The sequence below is a fragment of the Amblyomma mixtum genome, chromosome 1 (genome assembly GCF_055824585.1).
Source record: "Amblyomma mixtum isolate Tamu chromosome 1, ASM5582458v1, whole genome shotgun sequence".
In the NCBI taxonomy this organism is placed as follows: Eukaryota; Metazoa; Arthropoda; class Arachnida; order Ixodida; family Ixodidae; genus Amblyomma; species Amblyomma mixtum.
In genome coordinates, this window is record NC_143012.1 from 237459002 (window position 1) to 237479449 (window position 20448).

The following is a 20448-nucleotide window of genomic DNA, read 5'->3' on the forward strand; positions in this document are numbered from 1 at the left end:
GAAACGTGTCAAGGTTCTTGATTTGCCCAGAAAACGAACAACTCTTATTAATTGTCTGTTCTGATGACGTGGTATGGAGCTTAGGCTTCTTGGAGAAGCAGAGCCAAAAGGAAAGTGGAAGAAAGACAGATCAAGGCAGACGAAAATCCCAGCTACCCTGCATTTAAACCATAGCGGTTGTTCGCTAGGTTCGGTTGCAGCAACTTTTCCCAGTTGATCAGTCTGCTTCTTCTGTCAGTACACAATCTTTTTTCCCTCTGACTTTGGCGCGCCTGTTGCAGACTGCAGGATGCTATATAAAGTAAAAGGGATCTACTATGGTTTGTAGTGCACGGTAGTCGCTGTGTGTTGTACAATCGTGAGCAATATTAGACGAACAAAGTTCGAGCATTCATTTATATGATTACTCCTCAGTTACGTGTGACAAGCTTTTTTTTTTCTATTTTAACTAGTTTTCTTCTTGGTGTGTAATATCCAAAAATCATTCTAAAATTTAGCGGAAAAATAGCTAGAAAAAAATTCGCAATTCTTAGCAAAAAATTAGTTCCCTTTCATATCGCTCGCGATTGTACATGCTGTCGGAATCCAAGTGCAACGCGTCGCTCGAATTTTCCCCGTTCTGCTGAGCTGCAACAGCATTTAAAGCGTAGATGGGAGCAGCGAATTTCACGCTTTTTTTCGATTCCTCCTTCGTCGCCATCGTCTTTCGTAACTTCGGACGAATCGCCGACGTGGGCAGGATATATGTCTTCTCTGCGCATACTGTTTCGCATCTTTTTTTAAGGCGAAAGCCTTTAATGGCTCATACAGTCGTGACCAAGACGTGTTAGCAAATTTGTCCGCGTTTCAGATTGGTCGAAATGGTCGTGACGTCACTGCGCGCGAATTTTGACGGGTGTCCACCGAAATATGTGAGACAGTTACTGCGTAATTTCCTTTTCTCGAATACAATTTTCATTTTCTTCATTACGGCCCCTCTTTTTTCTTTCACTTCCACTTTCTCCCTTCCTGTACGGTGCGGTTCAGGTGTCCACCGAGATGACAGAGAATTACAGCGCCATTTCCTTTGCTCAAAAAGCGTTGCGTTCAAAGGGCAACGCATAGCGCCGAACGGGTGGTGGCGTTCCGTGGACTCCCTGGCAGCGCTACAACACGCTGTCGCGTTCCACTCCTAAAGGCAAAGATTAAGTGTCATTAATTGTCAGTTAATTAATGCACCAACAGAATGTGCAGTGAATAATCGCGCAGCAGAATGCAGCACTCAGGCTTTCGCCTTTCACCACTTTAGCCGCTAAAGTTCCTCGTAATTTTTTTCTATACAGGCATCGCTCCATGTGTGACATGTGCACGGCGGACACAAAAATCTACAGATAACGCGTTTTTACGCACAGCTATCTTGTGGCTTCTTTGCTTGTGAGATGTAGAATGCCTAGCGGTGGTAAATTCTCGACAAGAGGCTTTTTTTTTTTTCACATCTCCTTGTCTCTTGTCTTCAGATAAAAGTCAGTGTTGTCTCAGATAAAAGTTCTTTCGCACTTGCGAGTCTGCGTGCTCTTTTAAGAATCTGATGCGCAAGCCTATCATTTCCTTTTCCTCTACGAATGCTATATGCTGCATGCGCACAGTGGTTATGGTGCTCGGCTGCTGACCCAAAAGACGCGGGTTCAATCCCGGCCGCGGCGGCGGAATTTCTTTGGAGGAGAAATTCTAGAGGCCCGTGTACTGTGCGATGTCAGTGCACGTTAAAGAACCCCAGGTGGTCGAAATTTCCGGAGCCCTTCACTAAGGCGTCTGTCATAGCCTTGAGTCGCTTTGGGACGTTAATCCCCATAAACCAAACCAAACCATTTCTGTTATGACTTTGTGCGACTAACGATGTCGGGGGGTGTTATTCGTCTAGCACGTATTGTTGTTCATGCACCATCGGCGTAAATCTTTATCGCACTAACTTGAATGTTGTATACTCTCGTTAAAGAACTTATGCTCCTTATGTGATCTGAGAACAAGCAACGATCTGTCTTCTGCTTGTAGTTTCCTTCTCCGAAATGTCCCTGCGTACGTGACCGGTGTACGTTGCCCTCTGGCTTTCAATGTCGTAATGCCGCCGGGGTCTGATAAGGGCGCGTTTCAATGCTCATTCCTTATCGATGAGCGTAATGCAAGTTTGTATTTTCTTTGTCTGACCATTGCCAACGTCGGTTGCGTCGCACTTCGCTCTCTTTCTTGTCCGGGTGAATTTCTTTGTTTTCGCGAACAATGGCTGTGTATTCCCCTCAAGTATACGGTCTATGTGACGAGCACGTGCGGAGTATGTCTCGGATGTGTGGCAGAAAGTGCGAATGCAGATCTGAGGAGAGTAACGACGCAGTAACTGACTCGCTCGCGGTAAGTTAGTGAGTAAAAAGTTTATTGGACGAAAGAGTAGAATGGTGGTCAGTAGATGATGTCCATCCAGACCATTCAGGTCTTGGACCGGAATAACCCATTCGGCGGCCTTGACTTGAGTGTCTCGGTCGTCGCTGGCCTTTACTGAAAGCCACGCGTCAGGTGAGGGAGCAGTCATGCAATCTGTGGGTGGAGGTTGCTCTTTACATACAGTCCCAGATTGTGTGGTCCAAAGTAGCTTTGTCGCCGCAGAAGCGGCAGTTCGGGCGAGAGATTTGAGTAAATATGTGCGAGTACACATTTGGGTTGGGGAAGGGGTCGGTCTGAAGTCTTCTCCACGCCACCTGCTGCTTCCTCGAGAGGGAAGGCGGCGGGAATTTCCTTCTTCCGAGTTTGAAGTGGGTGGCGTGGTCTTGGTGTGAGGTTACGGCTTCGCCGGTTGCCTCCGGGTTCAAATCATCCACTTATCTGCCGACCTCCACCGGAGGATCTAGTACGAATTCCTTCTGTTGAGCGATGGGAGGCCGTGCTGGTCAGCTCGGACCCGGGCATTCAAGCCTTGGCCACCGAGTGGGCCGCTCAGGTCACCGCCAGCCATGGTTTGGTGGCCATCTAGCGCGGACCGTCCGCATCTGCATTTTTGACGGAATAAATGTTTTCCAATCCAATTCCGGCTCGAACTCGAGGTTGTGCGTGGGCGGCCTCGTTTCCGGGATTTGCGGGGTTTCCGGCGTTCGCTGGGTCCCATGCCAGGTCAGTGTCTCGGGGATTGAATGTAACGTCAACTTTTTCCAGCATATACCTGGCCATGAGTGAGATGCGGTCTTTGTCAAAGTTGGTGATGGCTGTAGCTCGCGGTGGATACACAAACCTCGCCATGAGGCAATGGATGGAGAAGGGGATGAAAGGAGGCAGAGAGGAACAGGCGCCGCCTTGTAGTGGAGAGCTCCGTAATAATTTTGCCCACCCCATAGTTGTAGAACGTGCACTGACATCGCTCTGCACACGGACGCCTTTCGCGTTCGCCGAAATGCGGTCGCCGTGGCTGGGATTCGACCTCGCGACCTTGGGGATGAGAAGCCGAGCGCCATGTCCACTGGGCCTCTGCGGCGGGTGTGTATGGCGCAGTGACTGGTGTCTGCAGTGTCGCGTTCACCGACTGCGTGAGCTCGCGGTATTCATGACCTCGCACGTGGAGGCCTTCGCGCGCAAGGTTCGCCTATCGCGAGGACGTTGAGCGTAGTACACACGCGCGGTGCACGCCGTTCATGTACCGTTGCTTTCCGTGCACCGTGCTTTCCGTGCAATGCTGCTCAATGTGTATAGGCTATGCCGCTTTCGACTCTTCTTGGTGTGCGGAGCGAGGGTAATTATTTCTCGTGGTTAATAATTAATTAGCCGCGATGTTTGGGTGCGGAGGTCGTCAGCGCAGTTGTTTGCTGGTCGCGTTTCGTTGTGGATGGTGGTAGGTGCCGAGAAGGGCGTTTTCGGGGCGCCTGTGTGTATGCCAGAGTTGGAAAGGAATGCGAGATAAAGCAACTCCTTCTTGGATAAAGCGGCTGGTTGGTCGGTTTAACAGCAACAAAGTAGGTAATAAAAAAGAACACTCCTTCTCTCCCCCTCGTTTTTTTTCTTCTCCTCAGCAAATCCCATGTAAGCAAAAAAGAATAACAGAGTAACGAAAACAAAAGCTTGGGGACTTCCTTAACCACGCTCTCTCCTAAAGAAGCTAATGCGATAGTATTTAGGTCTGCCTGCTATGGTGTCTATAATGAGGGTCTAATGTTCTTGCGGTTTTGCAGCCAAAACTCTGGTTGGTACTGGTTCTATTGCCCTTATATGGTATCATGAGTCATCACCCTCTAGAATGTTCGAGTACCTTCCATTGGATTATCATATGGTAGTATACTAATGTGATCAACTAATCCACCTCAATCTACCCACAAATGCACATTAATCATTTTTCTGGGGTGGACCTACTTCCAAAATTTTGTGGGTCATTTGGGATTTTTTTTTTTGGTGGAGGGGCAACTTCCCGTCTTTGGGGATCCTCAGATTTTAAAATTTTGCGGCTCCCAATGATTGGTCCACTGGCTGTCACGTGGTATTGATGGCGTCACATCCTTCTCAATCTTATTCTGTTGGAGACAGAGGGGCCCTTGAGTTGACTGACTCCTTCAACCCCGTAGGTCCCGGCTCCGAAGGGTGGTGTCGAACTCCGTTGTGGAGGAAACTGTACAGTAGGATTACTTGTACATATTTGGGAGTGCTTCGGTCACAGAACAACATCCCGTTAAATACGCTTCGTATTCCCCAGATCCCTGACTGGGGAATAAAGTTCGGAGAACGATGTCGAATCAGGTGGGCAGTTGTGGACACTGGTGGTACCACCCACGGCAGGGGCGGTGCTGATGCCCTTTCGCAGCTCGGTCGATGGGAAGGGGTAGAGACTGAGTCATCAAACACTGATGTGTCAATTTGACCACTGCGGCAAGTCTTCTTTCGATGCCTCCGTGGGGAAGGAATTTCCCGCAGCTTTTCAGTAGGTGAATGAACGTCCTCGTACTCCCCCGCCGGATGCCCGAAACACGAGACTGACGCGAGGGCAGACTCGGACACTGACGCCGCCGCTGTCGCCGTTGCTTCCGCCGCTGCTTCAACCGCCGCTGCTGCCGCCGCCGCTGCTTCCGCCGCCGCCACCGCTTCCGCCGCCGCTGCTTCCGTCGCCGCCGCTTCCGCCGCCACCGCTTCCGCCGCCACCGCTTCCGCCGCCGCCGCTTCCGCCGCCACCGCTTCCGCCGCCGCTGCTTCCGTCGCCGCCGCTTCCGCCGCCACCGCTTCCGCCGCCACCGCTTCCGCCGCCGCCGCTTCCGCCGCCACCGCTTCCGCCGCCGCTGGTTCCGTCGCCGCTGATTCCGCCGCCGCTGATTCCGCCGTCGCTGCTTCCGCCGCCGCTGCTTCCGCCGCCGCTGCTTCCGCCGCCGCCAGTTCTCGCCACATCTTTGCTTCACGATAATTCACGTAGTAATTCCTCCCAGGACCGTGTTCTCCAGTCTTAACAATTCCTAGATCGTAGGGAGAGCCCATACCCTGTAGGGTCTGCTCGCGGGCAGGTCAAATCTCGCGCCGCTCACCGCGGGTAGCCTCGGACCCCTTCTTCCCGAGTGGTGGGGCGGGGGGAGCGAGGCTAGGAGAAAGCCTTTATAAGGCGCGACCGGGAAGGCTCGCGCGCTCTCGCTCTTGGACCAGCCCTGCCAAAGGACCACCTGACCCAGCTGCCACGACGACGACCGGCCCCCCTGATGTGAGATTAAACCTTTTCATACAAAGACCTGCCTCGAGTCACTGCCTGTGCGCCCCCGCGCAGAGGAATCGCCCACAAATAATGGCGCCCAACGTGGGGCTTTAATTAACACCTTGTGGACGATTTCTCTGCCGATTTTGGGATGTACAGCCAGACTCGTGGCAGGCCCTCTTTGTTCGGGGCCACGCCGGACCGATAGGGTTAAGGAGCGGGTCAGGCGGAATGTTCGCGGGGTAGCGACTGTAGTGTAGTGTTGTAAATTTGTTAGGGGTTTTGTGTTATTTATGTAGTTTTCGTGCGTTTTCTGTTGTGTATTTCCGTGTGTTTGTAGATAGATTGTTGTGCATATGAATGTTCTTGTTGCCATGAGCAGTTAGCCGGTGCGGCCGGACAGTTAGCGCGAACTATGCCTCCCAGAAAGGATGTTTCAGCCACGGCTTTGGATGGCGGGGCAGCCGGTAGTGAGACAGCCGACGCGGCGGCCGTAATGGGGCAGGTGACTGAGATGTTTGCCGCATTAGCCCGTCAGCTCGGTTCGGTGGCTGGCGCCAACCAGGCCGCAGCATCGGTAGCATCGGCGACAGCATCGCGCCCGCGGATAAATATGGAGGTCCCCTCCTTTTCCGGGTACACGGACGCGAAATCAGTCCACGAGTTTCTACAACAACTCGAGGACTACCAGACGGCTCTGGGCGCCCCAGATGACGTAATGCTAGGGCAGGTCCTGCCTGTAGCACTCGTCGAGAGCGCGGCGCGATGGAGGCGCTGCCAGCCGACTTTCCAGTCGATGGCGGACTTCAAAGACCGTTTCCGCGCCGCGTTCTTGCCGCCTGATTATGAGCGCCGGATGCTGGAGGAGCTCGCGTTGCGCACCCAACACCCAGAGGAAAGCCTCCTCGAGTACGTACGCGCAATGCAGGAGCTGTACAAGAGGGCAGATCCGACGGCAACCGACCGAGATCAGGTTGCGCGTGTGATCAGGCAGTGCCATCCACGCTTCAAGCCGTATCTGCGGGGCCGCAGTTTTACAAACCTCGAGGCCCTAGCGCAGGAGGCCAAGACCGTGCAGGCGGATTTGCTGGCCGAGCTGCGCTACCAGCCGCCCCCCAGGCCGGCCGAATCGCTGGAACCGGGATGCGCATGGGATGGAGGCCGAGAATGCGCGATGAGGGCTCGGCGCGCCGAGGTAATGGCCGTGGAAAGGCAGGCGGAACCCCCTGTTGTCCCTCGCGCGCTGGACCCGTACGCATTCGAGCAGCGGCGTCGTGCCGGCCTCACAGGCCGCGCGCCGAGCGAGCGTCAGGAAGGCGCGGAGAAAGGGGAGAGTCGTCCCCAACCGCTTCGTGGAACGAGGGGTCCTCCGTCCACGCGGCAGGTGAACGACCGGCTTTGCTGGAATTGCAACCAGCCCGGCCACATGGCACGCGAATGCCAAGCTAGGCGTATGCAGGGAAACGCCAGGCGCTGGCGGTGATGTCTGGTGGCACCGGCCTTTCACCGTCAGCGGGAGAATTTCATGGTTGTCAAGGCGCTAGTCAGGAAAAGAACTCCCGCGCCGGCGACGGGGAGGCCTTTGTCCCACTCGCCTGTAGAGCTCAGGGAGTCGTTCCGCGCTCAAGCCCTTTTATGCTAGTGCAGTTAGCGGGTCGATGCTACTCTGCACTCGTAGACACGGGCTCAACGCTGTCACTGGTCGGTGACGAGGTGTACGAGGCCTGCCGGATAGGTAACATCCGTGTCAGACCGGCCGAAACCCCGTTAAGCTTAGCAGCTGGGGCGGCAAAGGCAAAGGGAGCAGTGCGTCTTACGATGCGCTTTGACGGCAGAAAGCAGAGACATCGCTTCGTCTATCTGCCTGGCTTGTCGATACCAGTAATTCTGGGAAGGGATTTTCTCTCGAGCGAAGGCATTGTGCTCGACGTGGGGGAGAATGGCTATCGTTACAGCCAGCTCGCCCCCCTCATTCCCTTCGAAAGCGCATCCTTGCCCGGCTGTCCTGCACAAAAGGTGGGTGTCGACACCTGTGCGACAGGAAGGCAGGTGAGCTCCCTCGAGATGCTGAGAGACGGTGGCCCGTTAGAAGCGATTATTGCGTCTTTCTCAGGACCCAGTAGTCAGCGCCGAAGGCTCGCGGAAACTTTACTCCCGTTTTCGGATTGCTTTACGGAGAAACCGGGCAGAACCGACCTGCTTCAGCACGAGATTCAGACGGGTGATGCGCGCCCTTTCAGGTGTAACCCGAGGCCGTTAAGTGCGCATAAGAGGCAGCTTCTCGACTGTGCCCTTGACGAGATGATTGACACCGGTGCGGTGAGACCCTCACAAAGTCCCTGGGCGTCACCAGTGGTTCTAGCACCGAAGAAAGATGGACCGGTCAGGCTGTGTGTTGATTATCGTAAGCTCAACTCACTGACGCCTACGGTTGCGTACCCTTTTCAGTCGATCGAGGCTGTGATGTACGCGTTAGGGAACGCGAGGTTCTTCACAGTCCTAGATGCAAGCAGAGGGTACCTGCAGATTGAGGTGGCCGAAGGTGACATTGAGAAAACCGCATTCACCTGCCACCGCGGGCTCTTCGAATTTACTCGACTCCCGTTTGGTTTGTCTAACGCCCCGAGCACGTTCATGCGACTGATGGACATCGTGCTGGGCGATGCAAGGTTCAACTACGCCATGGCGTACCTCGACGACGTTGTGATATTCTCACAGTCGTTCGAGGAGCACCTCATTCACCTGAATTCCGTTCTCGATAGAATGAGACGTGCCGGTCTAACCATTAATCCAAAGAAAGTGCAGTTGGCATCGAAGAGAGTGAACCTCTTGGGCTTTGTCGTGGATGATGGCACACTGAGACCGAATGATGACAAACTGCAGGCAATTCTGAACTACCCCTGCCCCATGGATGTGAAAAGCTTGCAGAGGTTTTTGGGGATGGTTGCGTTCTACAGGCAATTCATCCCGCGCTGTTCGGAGCTTGCAAGGCCGCTGAACCTGCTGTTGCGTAAAGGCTCGAAGTGGGTCTGGGGCAAGGAACAGAGTGACGCATTTGTTGCCTTGGCTCGCGCGATAGCGAATACCGCTAGTCTGCGCCTCCCCGACCTGAACAAGCAGTTTGTCTTGCAGACAGACGCTAGTGACTACGGTGTTGGAGCTGTTTTGTTGCAGGAACACGAGGGCAAACTGCGCCCTGTCGCGTTCGCTAGTCGCACGCTCACATCGGCGGAGCGGAATTACTCCGTGACCGAAAAGGAATGCCTGGCGATCATGTTCGCATTGTCGAAGTTCGACATGTACCTAGACGGAGCGGTCTTCACCGTGCAGACAGATCATCAGGCATTGTCTTGGTTAAAGAGGCTCAAGAACCCCGCAGGCAGACTCGCGAGATGGGCGCTGACGTTGCAACGTTACGCGTACGCCATCGAGTACCGCCGGGGCAGCTTGAACAAGGTGGCCGATGCTTTATCGCGCGCACCGTGGAATGCTGGCGGAAGCGCTTCAGAGGCGCAGCCCAGCTTTGTAAAAAGCGGCGTCATCGCTGTTGGAGAGGTGGAGAGGGCGGACGGGAGTGTCGCGCCCGGTTTGGAGAGAGAGGAGACGGACAAAGGTCCCGCACGGTGCTGTGACGGAAGGGAAACACAGCAGCTCGTGGCGGCGACCGCTCGCCTGCCTAGGAGCGAGGCAGAAAGAAATCTGTCTTGGGGAGTAGCGGTCAGTAGAGAAGAGCTGGTCGAGGCCCAGAAAGCAGACGGTCTTTGCCAGCGGGTGCTGAAGGAGCTTGCGAGCAGCGCAGCTTGCACCGGGAACGCTGAGGGCAAGTACGACGCGTATCTGCTGGGCGATGATGGCTTGCTGCTCCGCTACATTCCCCAACTTGACGAGGAAGAGGCGATAGCATCCCCTTTCCGAGTCGTGGTCCCGAGAAGGTTGCGGAAACGGTTCCTGCAGTACTTCCATGACTCAGCGCTGGCAGGCCATGGCAGCGGCAGTAAGACTTACGACAAGTTATGCCGTGTCGCGACCTGGCCAGGCATGAGAAAGGATGTGCTGGGATACGCCCGTATACCTGCCCGGTATGCCAGGTAGCCAAGCCTCGGGCGGGCAAGCCCACTGGCATGATGCAGGCGGTAGTTAGCAACTACCCGTGGCAAGTGGTCGCGTGCGATATCATGGGACCCCTCCCTCGGTCCGCGCGCGGAAACCAATTCATCCTGGTAATAACGGACCACTATTCCAAGTGGGTTGAGGTTTTCCCCCTTAGGAAGCTTGTGTCGGAACGAATTTGGGAAAAACTGTTGGAGACTTTCACTCGTTTCGGTTTCCCTTCCGACCTGATTACAGACAATGCTTCGTATTTCACAAGCAAAGTCTTTGTAGACTCTTGTCGGGCGCTTCAAATCCGCCACAGGAGAACGAGTCCCTACCACGCTCAGAGCAACATAACCGAGCGGGTGAATCGAAATCTGAAGAGCATGCTGGTCGCGACGACCGAGCAGCACAGAGATTGGGACGCGCGGCTGTCCGAACTGGCGTTCGCTACAAGGACAACCGTGAACAGGTCAGTGGGTATTACACCCGCTTACTTGAATTTTGGGAGAGAGATCGCTTTTCCGCTAGAGAATGCCCTACTCGACGCGGCGGGGCCTGCGCCCCCTCCGCTTTCGCAGTACGCGGCAAGGCTCCGGGAGCGCCTGGAGGCAGCGCAGCGAGCAGCCCGCGAAAACCTCGATGTCGCGCGCATGGAGCAGGCGGATCAGTACAACAAAGGTCGCCGTCACGTTGTTTTCAACACGGGCGACTTAGTACTCAAGAGAACGCACCCACTTAGTAACGCAGCGCGCGGTTTCGCCGCGTCGCTAGCGCACAAGTGGGCTGGGCCGTACGAAGTTACGGCACGGACTACGCCGCTCACCTACCAGCTGCGGTTGTTGACAAACGGCGAAACCGCCGGTCCGCTGCATGTCGCTGATTTGAAGGCTTTCCACCTTCGCAAGGACGATGGCTGCGAAGCGGTGGAAAATCAGCGCGATGCGGCGATCTCACCCCCGGGAGGACGAGCAGGTAGCGGTGCGGTTCGCAACCGACGCTACAACCTGAGGACCAGGTAGCACCCGTGTCTCTCGATTAATAATCACTCGCAGTGCTCTCGCCCTCTCAGTATGTCTTCTAGGAAGCTCCAGCGGACCGACGCCCGTGGCTCGGACTCCAGAAGGCAAGGCAGACCACCGTCGAACGGTGGCCGCCATCAAGGCGCGCCACCCGGCTGGCGGCAGGAGCCGCGCGAGTGGCGCAGGTTCCACGGCCGCGGTGGCCCCCACCGCCAGCCAAACCGCGTGCCTAACCACTGGAGAGCACCTCCCAGTGGTGTAGGCCAACGCAAGGGCGCTAGGGATCATCAAGCGCAGGGCACCCCTCAGCACCCAGCCGGCGCTTCGGCCGCCGAGCAGCCGCAACCCAGGCGGTTCAGGAGCCATCGGCCGCTTGTAAAACGACGAGGAGCGGGCCGGCCTGTGCTCGCTCTGCGGCACACTTGTCGTGCACCGGCTCCGCCATGAGGCCGGTGCGTTGCATAACTGGCATAACGGCGACTGCAGCACCTTTCCCCGCTGCGCCACTGCAGAGGGTCAGCCCGGAGGAGGCGGCCCTCCGCATCCTCCAGTCCAGCCGCCCAGACCTGCTGCCCCCGGCGGCCGAGGAGCTTTGGAGGGCGCTGCCGGCAGGGCCCCCAGTGGAGCCAGGCGCCTCGCTCCCCCAGGCGGCTCGTGAGGAGCCCATCCAGCTAGCGGTGAGCGGCCCCCCGGCGAGCACCCCTCCCCCCTGCGAAGACTCTATGGACCCGGACCCGGAGGTCATCGAACGCCTACTGGCGGACCCCGGGACGGACGTGACGTTTGAGGGGGGGGGGGGGGGGGAGATGTAGCGTCTGCTCGCGGGCAGGTCAAATCTCGCGCCGCTCACCGCGGGTAGCCTCGGACCCCTTCTTCCCGAGTGGTGGGGCGGGGGGAGCGAGGCTAGGAGAAAGCCTTTATAAGGCGCGACCGGGAAGGCTCGCGCGCTCTCGCTCTTGGACCAGCCCTGCCAAAGGACCACCTGACCCAGCTGCCACGACGACGACCGGCCCCCCTGATGTGAGATTAAACCTTTTCATACAAAGACCTGCCTCGAGTCACTGCCTGTGCGCCCCCGCGCAGAGGAATCGCCCACAACCCCAACTGGCGCAGTGGTGCGCATTTTAAGCAACGCTCCACTGCCCGGGCAGGTGGCTGTTTCAAACACAGCCACCGGCTCAACTTGTGAGACCTGCAGGGGTTTCTTCCCGAGCTCCCGTAGCACTCATGCTCAGCGCCACGGTGGGCAGGCGGCAACTGTATTGAATTTGGCGGCGGTGGGCAGCTTGCTCACAGTCCGGTGGGCAGGTTTTGATTACGTCACAAGCGCACACGACCCCTCACGATCAGTCAGGGGATTTCGGGACTAGAGATGCCTGAATTTTTTTTTTAGATGAAAACCAAAGTGTTATCGTATTAAAAACGAATTCACAGTGTAATTGTTGCATTGAGGGAAGGAACCCCCGGAATGAGAAGGCTTGAGAAGCGGGAAAATTAAGTTGTGCGTCGCCGCGAACACAGAATCAGAGAGGTGTCTCGTGGAGAGCCACTTAGCGCATGCGCGTGCCCTGTCCACGATGTAAGGGACGATGAAAATGCGAACAGAGCGGAGCCTACCCCGCTGTTCTCATTTCTTTCGATCACTTCGGTGGTAGCAAAAAGAGGATATAGAGTCGTCCGTGACGCAGTCTAGGACGACTCTAACAACTTTTTCTTACCACTCAGGTAAAAGCGCGATGAGAAGAAATTCGAAAATTGGCGAAGCGTTGTTCGCATTGCTTTTTCGTCGCGGTTATGCTGGCTCACAATCGGCAGTGTCAACAAGATATCCCCGCTCATGTGCCATCGCCGCTTAACGGATTGAAGAAGAAAATGGACAGCATTCCACACGAATGACACCCTTCTGTAGGGGCGCATTTAAAAAAAGAAAAAGAAAGGAATCAACTTAAGCAGCCGGAATCTCAGAAAATGAAGTACTAGTACAGATTTTGCCAAGGTCTCTATCGTTTCCCATTCACTAATGCAGGTTTAGCGGAGAGCTTCCCCCCCCCCCCCCCCTTTCTTTTTTTTGTGTGTGTGTGTGGGGGGGGGGGGGGGGGGGGGGGGTTGGGGTGAGGGGGAGTATTTGTCGCGTGGAGATTTGCAGGCATTTAAAGTTCTCGCTTATCTACTGCTGGCAGCGCATGATAAGCGAAGTATCCGGCAGTAAGCGGCGTGTGTTGTGCACACAACTATGTGCGACACCTTACTTTCGTGCTCTGCTCCAGAAATGGGCGCTGGCCTTCGTCTGAAAGTGCAGGGATAGGTGGTCGGCTTTGTATGGTGCAGTACTGACCGTCATATACACAATGCCGCCCTGGAGCAGTGGGAGGCAGCGCTATCCAGCTTGGAATACCCGGAGACCAGCTTTCACTGGTCGAACGGGCCCAAGCTGCCGCAGCCGCTGTGAGAGTCCTGGACTACTCTCTAAACGGAAAGGGGTAAAAAAAGGAGTAAACTGTCCTCACACCCTTTTAGAAAACGGTGTGCGCGGACAGCTTAACCCTTGTTTACTCCCATATAGGCGTACTCGTATTTGCAGTCAAGGGACTCACCCATGAAGACTCCGAAGACGCTGTGAGCAATGTATAAACGTTTTGTCTCTCTCTCTTTTGCGTAAGCGCCGAAAAGTGCAGTCGTAAGCTGTTTAGCTGTTGGGTGGGATTTATTTCTGACATGCAGTCGTATATATGCACGTCGTGCATATAAATAACAAAACGTTGAGAATACCGCTGGCAAGCACTGAAGCCCTGTAGTCGGATACAACTCAAGTTTGCAGGGAAGCTCCGCCCGCATTCAGGACCGCCGAACAGATATCATCCGTGACAAAAAAGTAGATTTTGTTGCCTGAACAGGAAGCTAATCACTAGACGGAATTTTAAGCTCAAAAATTCTTGCTTGACACAGTGAAACATTAAAAAGCACATTTTGTTCACTGTTATGATTGGCCAGCGGAGTAATACAAGACGCCGCGGACCGTGTCTCATTGTTACCAACTCCTGTTTTCTAATTAAGTCGTATCCTACGGTAGTACGTGTGATAAGGTGAGTTTTAACGCATAATTCTGAGTTATCTCCTCTTCGTATGTTTACCACTACGCGATTTTCAGTTGACCAGAAAGTTAAACTTACAGTAGTTGAGCGGAGCCTCTTAATAGCGAAGTGGAAGAAGTCCGGCGTTTACTTCGTTATATCCGTAGCTTCGTTATAGCCCGTGTTGACCGAGCTTCCAAAGGGGAAACGTCCTTACTTCGTTATATTCATTATTCATTATTTCGTTATAAACAATTTGTCATTGCGAGGGTCGACTGTATCCATAAAAAAAAAAAAACTTCACACCTAAGTCCATTATGTGTTGGCAATACGACAGCATTAGAAGCGATTGATTCCTTACCGGAAGTGACTCACGTCCGGTCTGGTGGCGTCAGTGCGCTTCAGCCAACGGGCGAATTTTATGACCGACGGCTCATTTTTTTTCCTACTATGGCATTGAAAGAACTTGTGCGTTTTAGTGCGTTGATGACCTACGCGTTCAAGACAAATGGCACTGCCATGGTTCTGAGATATGAGAGTAAAAGTGGAAAGGAAAGTGAAAAATCACAGTTTTAGTTTTTTTCAAGAAGTGCAGTGTTTTGGAAAAAGTCACTGTGATCAGTGCACGTGATGCGAGTGAGTTGATGCGCAGATATCACTTGTCATGGGCGGGGCGAATCTGGAGGCGCTTCGCTGACGTGCGCAACATCCGTGTTCCAGTAAACCTGCGGATAACGATAGTATTGCGAGCTGCTGCTGCTGCTTCCCGACAAGCGTGTGCATTCCTACCGACTATGTATTGAGCCTCGTTTTCCTCGCGTAGAGCAAGCCTCTTCCGATCACGGCAAGCGGTGACGTTGAGGAGCTGCGCATGTAGTGTCTCGCCTTCTGTCGCGCACTGGCTGGGGTATAAAGCTTATACAGAGAGGGGCGACAAGCGAGCCCGCTTGCCTGCGGGGCCAGCATTAAATCAATCGATGCCGCTGCTGCCAAGTATAAGCGCACAATAACAGCGAGGAGGGTGCATTGTCCTCCGGCGGCCGGGACACTTGGCCCCGCAGGAATGCATATGCATGCGCGGCCCGGCTTTTTCCGCCGCACTCGTGGCATCCGGGCCCCGAATTGAGGATAGGCGCGCGCCTCATCGATGCTGCTATTGATTCCGCCGGTCGAACGGTAGAGAAAATAAGGAAAGCGGGTGAGAGTGGGGGGCATTGCGGCACCCGTGCCTGCGGCGTGTTTGTGACGGTGCGAGGTCTCCTTGACGTCACGGAGCGCAGAAAGGGCAATGGGTACAGACATGCGCGTTGTGTTGGGGAAACGGAGCAGGACGGGGTACGGCTTGCACCCGCCGGGGGCGTTTTTGCGGCTTGCTGCGGTGCGTGAAAGTATACACGCCCTTTCGCCTTTCACATGGTCGCGGGACATGTCAACGGTGTGGCAAGACCCCCTCTCTCCCCGGTCGTATTCCGAAATCGCATCGCAAACCGGGTCGTGGTTCTTGCTATTATACGTGGCCAGACGATCGGCAGTATAGTGCTTGTCTGTCTGTCTGTGTGTGCGTGGGCCTTCCCAGAGATTGGGAGTTGAACGTTGCGTCAGGTCGGAAATCAATTCTTTCTCTCGGGGTCTGTCATCCGCACGCTCCTGGAACCGAAAACACTGTTCTCTTCCCCCCTCGGAGGGGTGCGAACCTGCATCCATACGAAGCTTTTTTTTTTTTTTTTGCACGTGTAGTCACGGGGCTGTGCTCTGAGAGTTTTTTTTTGGGAGAGAGCTCCGAAATCACACCCGTTCATTTCTTGCAGCCCTTGCAATGTGTCCTATATTTATCGCAGCACACTGTTCTTAGCGTCACCGAACTGATAATTATATGCCACCGTTGACCGGTTTCTGGCTGAGAGAAATGGAGATTTCCTCTATAGGAGTGCAACAGGAATGAAAAGGTGATAAAGGGGAAAAAAAAGGGGGGGGGGGGAGCTGTGTTGTATGATTGGCTGTGCTTCGGACGCATTGCACGTGCATGGGCCGTGTTTTCACAGAACGGCGGAGCACCTGGAATTAATTGCCGCCCTCAGATTTTGCACGTAGGGACCTATCACCTGACGGACACTGAAAACCCTCAAGTCCCGGTAGGGAAGCTGAGGGCTCTCAACTTCATTTTAAAAGTCGGTCATGAAACTGTGTTATTCTTCTCGTTCGCCTCGATGAGATGCGAGCTCAGACTTATTATGAAGTGCATAGGCCGATCCGATTGCTGAGAAGAATGTGAACAATGGCCCGCTTGCTTACGACGGTACAAACTGCATGGCACGCCTCGATGAAATGAGGACTGAGAGAGAGGGAAAAAGCCTACTTGGCGACAGATGCGCGGTCTTGCGCCGGTTTGTCGCTGCCGCGTTTATCATCGCAGTTGTGTTACATATATGGCCTCTTCATGTAGGCTCAGCTGGCTAGTGCAGGCACTTAGCCACGTTTTTTTTTCTTTTCGGGAGGAGCCCGCGGTATTGTATCGGGGGGAGTGGGAGCGGCTGTGCGGTGCGAGTCCTACAAGAGCACTGCTCAGAGAACTTGCAAGATAGGGTGTAGGGGGGTATGCGAGCGCCCTCGGGTCCCCCATTGGAATACGTCATCATCATCATCAGCCTGACTACTCCCACTGCAGGGCAAAGACCTCTCCCATGCCTCTCCAATTAACCCTGTCCTTTGCCAGTTGCGGCGACCGCATCCCCGCAAACTTCTTAATCTCATCCGCCCACCTAACTTTCTGCCGACCCCTACTACTCTCACCTTCTCTTGGAATTCATTCCATTACCCTTAAAGACCAGCGGCTATATTGCTTTCACATCACATATGCCCTGCCCAAGCCCATTTCTTGCTCTTGATTTCGGCTAGGATGTCTTAAACGGCGTTTCCCTCACCCACTCTGCCCGCTTCCGATCTCTTAAAGGGACCATGAAAAGAATTAAAAGCCGCTTGTAAATGTTAGAAGTGATGCTCAGAAGCATTGACACCAAGTATGAATCTTCGGAACTGAGCCGGCAATTTATTATGAATTTTTAAAAATCCTATTTTTTAAAATTCGCGGGCCGCTTGGTGTCTTCGTAGGGAGCAATTCTGAAACCAAAACCGGGAAAACAGACGTCACTAGTCCCATGACGTCGGCAGGCCACCACACGCTGTCATTCGCTAGAGCCGCGGCAGCTTCGTCGTCACGGGCACACTTCCGGTAGCGGTGAACATCGTCTGCTCGAGCGGCCGCGCGACCCCCTCGGGCAAGCGCGAGCGAGGGCATTGCCTTCGCGCATATGGTTTTAATTTACCTCTGCCGCCTCTTTCTGTCGCGAGTTCGGGAGCCAAGAAAGCGCAGAGACCGGAGAGACGCTGCCGACACACGCTGCTCCTCGGGAGTGCGACAACCGGAAGTCGTAAACCGAACGTCAGCGAATGACGTGTTCATGGGCGGAGCCCAGTCCCGGAGGTGTTTTCTTTATTTTTTTATGGTACCCCGCGCGTACGAGTTGAGGGGGGAGAGGAGGAGCGTGATTTTTAATCGCCTATAACTTCGTTGTTATTGATGCTAGCTCAAAAATTCTTGCGCTGGAGTGACGAGTGATGGATTGCCTATCTTTACGTAATCTCAATAAATTTGTTTCATAGTCCCTTTAACGTTACACCTATCATTTTTTCTTTCTATAGCTCGCTTCGTTGTCCTTAACTTAAGGTGAACCCCCTTTGTTAGCCTCCACGTTTCTGCCCCATAGGTGAGCGCCGGTAAGATACAGCTGTTGTAGACTTTTCTCTTGAGGGATATTGGCAAACTGCCAATCTGAGAGAACCTGCCATATGCGCTCCGCCCCATTCTTATTCTTCTAGTTATTTCCCTCTCATGATCCGGATCAGCGGTCACTACCTTGCCTAACTAGACACATTCTCTTACTATTTCCAGCACCTCGCTACCAAATGCGAGCTGCTTTTCCCTTGGTAGACTGTTGAACATTACTTTGGTTTTCTGCATGTTAAGTTTTAACTCCACCGTTCTGCTCTGCCTAACTCATTGATCATGCTTTGCAGTTCATGTCCGGAGTGACTTAGCAAGGCATACGTACCTGAGGCTGTAGTCGGATACAGCTCAAGAACGAAACGTCTTTTCCTCATCCAAGGACCCCCTTTCCAGCCAATGGCGTCGGTCGATTCTCGTGAACCTGCTAGTGTGACAATTCAGGGAGTGGCAGATAAAAGGGGCCAGTCGCCTCCGTGCATTATCGGATAGAGCCCACTCCTTGCGTTGTCGCGCTAGCAGGTTCATGAGAATATGCCGACGCCATTGGCTGGAAGTGGATCCTTTGACAGGGAAAAGCCGCTTTTTTCTTGATTTGTATCCGATTATAGCTGTGCCGAGAAGAGGAAGCAACAGAGCTTGAGGGACAAGGAAAAGGTACCTTTCTTCAGAGGTGGCTTAGGAGCCTTTTGGACGCCCTACCCGTGCCCCAATAGAAATATATCTCGGTCATTATTGACGAGCTCATTGAACCGATAACAGGAAGGCAATTAACGTCGCGATAGACTTCCCGTGAAATTCCACGCTGAACGAGAAACAAAAAATAAAGCCCTCGTTTACGAGCTCATGCAGCTTGCGTTATCGAGGTTCAAGTGGGACTGTTGGGGGCTTGCTCTGCAGTATTCCCGCGCGTGACAGTTTTGCCTGCAGTGCATCTTTTCGGGCTGCCAGTCAAGCTCGTTCTGTGCTTGGGAAACACAAACAGAGCAAGGCTTCCGCTGTGTTGCTGTTCGTATGGTATACAGCTCAGTACGAAACAGTTCTGCTGTAGAGAGAGACATTGCTGTTCCGAAGATTGGCCGGCGTAAATCATGATGGGAGCGCGTGGACAACAGACGTGCGCGCAGTTGGGCGTGAGTCAGTTTGAGCGACGGAATCCGCTCTCTCCATCCTGCGCCGCGGCTCTAACGGAGCGTGGCGGCGATGGAGTGTGCACCTACCAAGTCGCGCACATGTGTGCCGAGCTCGTCAACGGGCTTGAGTGCATGTGTTCGTGTGAGTCACCGTCTGGGGCCCCTGCAGCCGCTGCCGCCGCGGCTGGCTGTGCGAGCATGCTGCGAGCAGGACAATCGCGGGACAGGATGTGGCCCCGTTCGTGCAATCCGCCTCGCAACCACGTCTGTCTGCACTGTAGCGGAACAATTAAGCCGAGTACGTTGTTAACCTTGTTTGAAGCTCTTGCGTTTTGAATTTGTCCCGACTCGAACGTTTCTGTTTGCGTTTGATTGTGTCGGAGAACTGAAGTCTCTGTGCTGGTATAGCTGGTTTTGTTTATTGTGTTCCGAATTTGTATTTATTCTCGCGAGGGATTAAGCGCAGTGAGATTGCTTCGGCTTTGAATTCGTGTCATTTAATTCCATTTTAGCCAATGCATATAAATGCTTTGACGCTCTATTTTTTTTCCCCTCGCACCTTAGGCTTCTGTGTAATTTTGCAGAATTCGGGCCTGTGTGACTGCCCGTACCCCGTCTAATATGCGTTAATAAGCCATGAGAGTAATATAATTAGCGATGCGTTAATTATATTCAGTGCCCTTGAACGCCCCAGCCTAAACGTGTTTTGTTGTGATCGTATGTTTGTGTGTGTGGGTGTGTGTGTGTGTGTGAGAGATAGAGAATCGCTCATGTCGCGAAGCAAGAGGATCAGTGACGGGAAAGAAAAAAACGCGCCCTTTATGTACTGTATACAGGCACAGGTGTAGTTGGGTAGAAGGCGGAAATGAGAGATAAATGACAAGCGTCGTCAGGCGGATACATGAATAGCGTACACATGAGGGATCGGGGAGTTATGCCAAGATGGTTGGTTGGTTTATGGGGTTTAACGTCCCAAAGCGACTAAGGCTATGAGAGACGCCGTAGTGGAGGGCTCCGGAAATTTCGACCACCTGAGGTTCTTTAACGTGCACTGACATCGCACAGTACACGGGCCTCTAGAATTTCTCCTCCAAAGAAATTCCGCCGCCGCGGCCGGGATCGAACCCGCGTCTTTCGGGCCAGCAGCCGAGCACCATAACCACTCAGCCACCGCGGCGGGGAAGTTATGCCAAGACGCGGGCATGTTATTTTTTCTCAAATTTCACGCGACATGGGCGTCGAGGAGCGGTGATCTGTGAATGCTCGCGTTCTCACACAGTGGAGTATATACTGAGCGCTTTGCTGTGCGTTCCCTTTATGCACTTTGCTTTGCGCCGCTTATGCACGTGCGGTATATGCGTATAGTTAACACCTCTCCCAGATCTCTGTCAGCCCCTCACCGTGGAGGCTGCAGCGGGAGTGATGCTGCAGCGCGCGCATAACGTGCGGTTGTGTAGTGTCTATAGCGGTTCGAGTCTATCCGAAGGCTTCCGGCTCGTTGTGAGCGGCAGGGGAGTAGCTTAGGGAACACCAAGCCCTGAAGCTATTTCGCCCTCTTCCTTGGGTCAAGGAGTGGGATACCTGTACGGCCATCCCGCGAAAGACCTGTACGACAATCATTCCTCTTCCCCTCTCTCTCACCGAGCGAGAATGCTCACCCTATGTTTCA

The 20448-nt window shown here is 53.9% G+C and overlaps 1 protein-coding gene across 5 annotated transcripts in view; it reads left to right on the forward strand.

Moving 5' to 3' along the window:
• mtd (TLD domain-containing protein mustard) overlaps positions 1–20448 on the forward strand; it is a 181065-nt gene that overhangs the window by 84011 nt on the left and 76606 nt on the right. Inside the window, exon 1 of one of the 5 annotated variants that reach the window (XM_089565173.1) lies at positions 11754–11814. The exons of the other annotated variants lie outside the window; for them this stretch is intronic. The gene's annotated coding sequence lies outside the window, so the exon portion shown is untranslated. Of the gene's footprint in view, positions 1–11753; positions 11815–20448 lie in introns of those variants that run through there. 5 annotated transcript variants of the gene reach the window in all.